This window comes from Rhineura floridana, chromosome 22 (genome assembly GCF_030035675.1).
Source record: "Rhineura floridana isolate rRhiFlo1 chromosome 22, rRhiFlo1.hap2, whole genome shotgun sequence".
NCBI lineage: Eukaryota > Metazoa > Chordata > Lepidosauria > Squamata > Rhineuridae > Rhineura > Rhineura floridana.
This window is the reverse complement of record NC_084501.1, coordinates 17,768,486-17,774,529: the sequence shown is the minus strand read 5'-3', so window position 1 is coordinate 17,774,529 and position 6,044 is coordinate 17,768,486. Positions and strand designations below refer to the sequence as shown.

The window sequence follows — 6,044 nt, the reverse complement described above, 5'->3', positions numbered from 1 at the left end:
AGCGTCCTCACACTGGCCAGCCGGATGCCCCGATGGGAAGCCCGCAAGCAGGACCTGAGCGCAACAGTGACTCTCCCCAGAGGGTGGCTGGTGCCTATTGGGACTGGTGGGGCGGAAGGCAGGGAGCCCAACAGTAGGCGGAGCCAGAGCCAATGAGAGGCGGAGCCGATTCATTCTAGTTTTGGCCCCATCTGCCTCCTCCCTGCTGAGTTCTACAAGGGCAACTCTGAGACTCAGGAGAGAAATCTGGCAGGTAGGACTGCCACCTCCTGGACTGGGTATGTAAGTAAGAAAGCAGGTGAGGGCTGGCTGAGGGTCAAACTGAGCTTGACTCAAATGGGTCAGCCTCTACTGACCCTCCAGCGGCTATTATACAAGATTTCCAGCCGCTGGTATATAGCAGCGTACTTCCTCCGACAGCGGAGGGAGGCCTCGAAGTCTCCCCTTTATGGCGTGCACTGATTGAAAACTCTGCACACCAAAAGGAAGACTTTGTGGCAAATGGCGTCTGGCAGCGCCTGCGTTGGGGGCGTCAGCCTTGGGTGAAAGGAAAGCTTTCCTGTGTCAACCACTTCAGAGGGCCTAGGGAAAGAGCAGGGGGGAAAGCACGCACGGAAGGGGGCATGAAAGGCAACCCACACGGGTGGCATAGAGCCACCCTCCGCCCCCAGCACCGAAACCAAACCCGCCACCTGACTTCTAATTTTAGGCCCCTTAAGAGGGGAACGGTTGCTGCAGTGGGAGATGGGGAGGTGCCTCTGAGCTTTCATACTTTTGCCTCTTCCCCACCAGCTCCAGCTGGAGCAAAATGCGGCGGCTAGGCTGACAGTGGGGACAGGCTACCGCAGTTAAAAGCATGCATTGGCTGCCCATATGCTACCGGGTCAGGTCCAAGGGTCTTGTATTAATTTACAAGGCACTTTAGGCTGCGCACACCTCATGCATTTAAGGCTCATTTAAAGCACATCCTTCCCCTCCCCCTCAGCCGCAAGGATCTTGGGAAGTGTAGTTTACCCCTCACAGAGCTGCAATTCCTAGCACCCTTAACAAACAACAGTTCCAGGGATTCTTTGTGGGGGGGGGGATGTGCTTTAACTGATCTCTTTTAAAATGACCTCTGTTGTCACACACAGGAAGACCAGGATCTCTTCTCGATCATCCCAGGCTGCAGGACAAAGAATAATGGGCTCAAGTTGGAGGAAGCCAGATTTTGGCTGAACATCAGGAAAAACGTCCTAACTGTCAGAGCGGGACAACCATGGGACCCATGACCTAGGGAGGTGGTGGGCTCTCCAACACTGGAGGCATTCAATGGTTCCAGGCTATGGTCTGAAGGCCAACTCCCTGCTGAAGCTAAGCAGGATCAGGTCTGGTCAGTGCCTGGATGGGAGACTTCCTGGGAAACATACGTAAGCCTGCTTGGGTTTCTATCATGATAAGAAAGGTGGGGTATAAATGTAATAAATAAATAATAATAATAATTCAAGAGGCAGGTGGACAGGCACCTGTTGGGTGTGCTTTAACTTGGATTCCTGCATTGAGCAGGGGGTTGGACTTGATGGCCTCACAGGCCCCTTCCTACTATTCCATGGTCCTTATATCCCTGCCCAATCGCTGAGATCTTCAGAAGAGCGTGGGGAGAATTGCTGTTGCTCTCAGGTCCTTCAGACGGCTCTGGAAATGGCTGTCCACTATCGGAGGCAGTGCTCGGGGGAGAGTGCATTAGCTCCAGCCAGCATGGCCAATACGCAAGGATGACGGGAGGTGTGGTCCAGCAACATCTAGCAAGCTCATCCCAGCCTTAGAATCAGGGCCCGGTCCTGTTGTTAGGCGGGATGAAGCAACCTTCCCAGGCAGCCCTACGTAGAAAGAAGGTCACCGGAGAGATTGGGGTGTCTTTGTAATACGTAGCTTTATGTGTTTATTATGACATATAGCTTCCACTTTTCCTCCCAGGAGCTCAAGGTGGTGTACACAGTTCTCCCCATCCCCATTTTATCCCCACAGCAACCCTGGGAGGCTGTTTAGGCTGAGAGTCAGTGACTGGTCCAGGGTCATACCCAGTGGGTTTCCTAGCTCGCTTTGGATTTGAACATAAGATAGGAGGACATGCAGCATTAATGCTCCAACAGATCTAGCTTCCCCATTAGGTTTTGAGGGGTCTCTCACACATGCGTGCACACATACAGGGCCATTGCTTTGGGTTAGGCACAGAGAGCAAGTGAAGACTCTGTCTATTCCCAGTTGTTGACTGCCAAGACTCATACCTTGAATGACATTGCCTCTGGCCAGGGAAAATGGGATGGCCTCCCCTCCACCCAGCCCACCTTGTGTGACCTTCTCCAGGGATTTAGTTTCTATGGAGCACTTTGGCCCAAGCTTAACATAACAAAGGCGATACATAACAGACTTGGCTAGAGCCATTAACTTAACAAAGGAACTGGTTTGACCTCTTTTAGCCTTGGCAGAATACCATCTCCCTGCTGCAAGATCACAGGATCCCTAGAGGACATCCAGACTAACCCTGCCGCCACCACCACTAATCCTGAGCTAGGTGGACCAGTGACTCAGTTATCAGGCAGCTTCCTACGTTTCAGTTTAAATCAGTCCTATTATTTCGAATGATGAGGTCCGGAACCTTGTTTTATTTCTGAGGGAAGGGCCACGGCTCACTGGCAGAGCATGTGCTTTGGGTGCTGAAACTCCCAGGTTGAATCCCCGACGGGTTGAAGAGACCCCTGCCTGAAACCCTGGAGAGTTGGTGCAGACTGCACTTAACTAGATGGACCAATGGTCTGAATCTGTGGAAGGCAGGGTGGCCAGCGGTCGGTGGAGCCAGAGCCAATGACAAACAGAGCCACCCCCTGGACTGTTTCTAAGCAAGAAGACCGGCAGGCAGGAGCTAGCTGGGGGCAGACTGAGGTTCAGAACACAGGAAGAAGTCTACTCAGTCAGACTATTGGTCCCATGTAGGTCAGTATTGTCTACACTGGCTGGCAGCAGCTCTCCAAAATTCCAGGCAGGGAACATTCCCAGCTCTATCTGGAGATGCCAGAGACTGAATCTAGGACCTTATGTCCAGGACCATGGGCCCTTAAGCATGGGACATGGGACCTAATTCCTGGGGACAAACTGGATCAGGTTCAGAGGAGGGCAACCAGGATGATCAGGGGACTGGAAACAAAGCCCTATGAGAGACTGAAAAATCTGGGCGTGTTTAGCCCGGAGAAGAGAAGACTGAGGGGAGATACGATAGCACTCTTCAGGACCTGGAAAAGTTCCCACAGAGAGGAGGGCCAGGATCTCTTCTCGATCGTCCCAGAGTGCAGGACACGGAATAACGGGCTCAAGTTGCAGGAAGCCAGATTTCAGCTGAACATCAGGAAAAACTTCCTAACTGTTAGAGCCGTATGACCATGGAACCAATGACCTAGGAAGGTGGTGGGCTCTCCGACACTGGAGGCATTCAAGAGGCAGCTGGACAGCCCCCTGTTAGGGATGCTTTAACTTGGATTCCTGTATTGAGCACGGGGTTGGGACTCGATGACCTTACAGGCCCCTTCTAACTCTACTATTTCTATGAGTTTATGTCCTTAAGCCTGGTATCACAAGACTTAAGATCTGGAGCCTTAAGCCTGGAGAACTTAAGTCTGAGACTGAACCTGGGATCTTCTCCAGGTGCTGCACCCAGTGCTTTTTTGTGAGGGGGTGTGTAAAAAAATAAAGGTGCCGTGCCAGTACTCATAGCTTGGCAAAAGTGCTGGGAGGGCCAGCACCCCAATGGGTGGCTGTGGGCAGACAAAACAAGAGGTGCCAGCCGTCCATTCTGGTGACCGCTGCCACACACAGACAGAAATGTCTCAGTGACATTTTTCTGAGGACTGTCCTTTACCAGGAAGATGAATGCTTTTGGTTTTTAGCTGTGCTGTTGCTTTTCAGAAACGCTACGGTTGTGTTGGCTTGAATGTTTGTAAATTGTATTGTTTTTATTTGTATTTTGTAATTGTATTTTTCCATTTGTGTGTAAACCGCCTTGCAGGCCTTGTTGGCCAAAAGGCGGCCTAAAAATAAACCCCAACATAACAAACATAATGCAAAGGAAGCCCTGGGTGTCCAGTGAGCGACGGCCCCTGCCCTAGTCATGCAGCCTGCAAACAAAGGCCTCTCCCTGTTGGCAGGACGGCTGTGCCAAGGAATCATGCCTCCCATATTTTAATTTGGGAGGCGGGGGCGAAAGAGAAATTGTCCCTTGGCTACCAGGCCTCTGGGGGAACCCAGCCATCGTGACATGCTTGTGCATTTCCAACAGTCCCCTGTCTGCGTGGCCTTCCTCCACCAGATGACACCACCAAGCAGCTCTTTTTCTGGCTCGTGCTATTCCCCTAACCCTCCCACCCACCACTCTATATTCTTTTAAGTCTTTTGGTTTCTCCGAAGACTTGAGAATCACACTGCGGGTTGGGGGGTGGGCGGGAAGCGATGTGGGGAGGAAGCCGTCACTTCCCCTGTCATGCGGCAGTCTAGGAACGCAAAAGGCCCCAAAATAACTCGCATCACTCGCATGCAGGCGATGCAGTCAGGTCACGGGGCCGCCGTTTACACGCCACCCGTTTCCAGCTGATTGGTTGATTTAAAAGCATGGCTGAACCGCTTCAAATCTGGGGGGGGAAAATCTCTTACGCACGGTACAGTCTAAAACAATCAAGTAATATATCGCTGGAACAAAAACAGAACATAGCCCCCCCACCCTCTGCACTATACATTTAAAGCCGTATTATGCCATGGCTTCCCTCCAAAGAATCCTGGGAACTGTAGTTCTTTCAGGGTGCTGAGAGTTGTTAGGAGAACCCTTCTTCCTCTCGCGGAGCTAACCATTCCCAGAGTTCCCTGGGAAAGAGGGATTGATTGTTAAACCACTTGGAGAAGTGTGAGAAGAACAGGGGTCTCCTAAGAACTCTATGCACCCTGAGCAAACTACAGATCCCAGGATGCTTTGCGGGAAGCTGTGACTGTTTAAGTATCAATATGCTTTATAGTACAGATGTGGCCTACGGCCGCATTAAATGTAGACTGCAAGTGGAAGGGGGGGGCTAGATTGTGTTTTTGTTGTAATGATATATTGTTTGTTTGTTTTAGACCTGCTGGGTCAGGCCAAAGGGGACCTGTGTAGTCCATCCTCCTCAGAATGGCCAACCGGATGCCCCAATGGGAAGCCTGCAAGCAGGACCGGAGAGATTTATCACAGGGATATGTGCAATATATGCAAGAGCGACTCTCTCCTCCTGCGGTTTCCAGCAAGTAGAGTTCAGAAGCTTATTGCATCCCACAGTGAAGCTGCAACACTTCTGCCATTATTAAAGAGGAAGTGAATGTGCTATTTTAATGTGGTAAGTCAGGTGTGTGTATGTGTATGTGGGGGTTTGTCTATATCGGGTGTGGGGGATCTTTGGGCCTTTGGATGCTGCTGAACTACAACTCCCATCTTCCCTGGCTGTTGGCCATGCTTGCTGGAGCTGATGGGAGTTGTAGTTGCAGCAACATTGAGAGGGCCAAAGGCTCCCCATACATGTTAGAAGTAATAAGCCAGAAAGCTGGTATAGCACAGTGGGGAGGAGAGCCTGGCTGGGAGTCCAGAGTCTGTGAGTTCAAATCCCTGCTCATGTCTCCTGAGTGTCAAGGGCCAGCTAAAGATCACCCCACAGGGAGTGGCTCAGAGGTTACGTGCCCTGCCACCTGTGCAGCCGTGGGCAAGCTGCAGAGTCCCAAGGAGCCCAGTTGCCTCCAGCTGGCAGTTGCGGACAAGGAAGGGGCTGGCGTGTGCAGCTGTGGCAAGCTGAGCAGGCCCTAGCCAGCTGGGGAGGACTAGCCTCAGAGGGAGGCAATGGGAACCCCCCTCTGAATACCGCTTGCCATGAACACCCTATTCATAGGGTCGCCATAAGTTGGGATCGACTTGAAGGCAGTCCATTGCCACTGGGGAACCTGTGCCACCCCTCCACCCCAGATGTTGCTGGGCTCCAACACACGTCAGCCCCAGCCAGCAT

General features: G+C 51.9%; 1 long non-coding RNA gene across 1 annotated transcript; it reads left to right on the top strand.

Moving 5' to 3' along the window:
- The first annotated feature begins 207 nt into the window (after positions 1–207).
- LOC133375069 (uncharacterized) lies at positions 208–5,308 on the top strand. Its single transcript, XR_009760062.1, has 3 exons — positions 208–278; positions 1,134–1,409; positions 5,137–5,308. It is a non-coding gene; the product is annotated as an uncharacterized LOC133375069 (long non-coding RNA).
- The last annotated feature ends 736 nt before the right edge of the window (positions 5,309–6,044 follow it).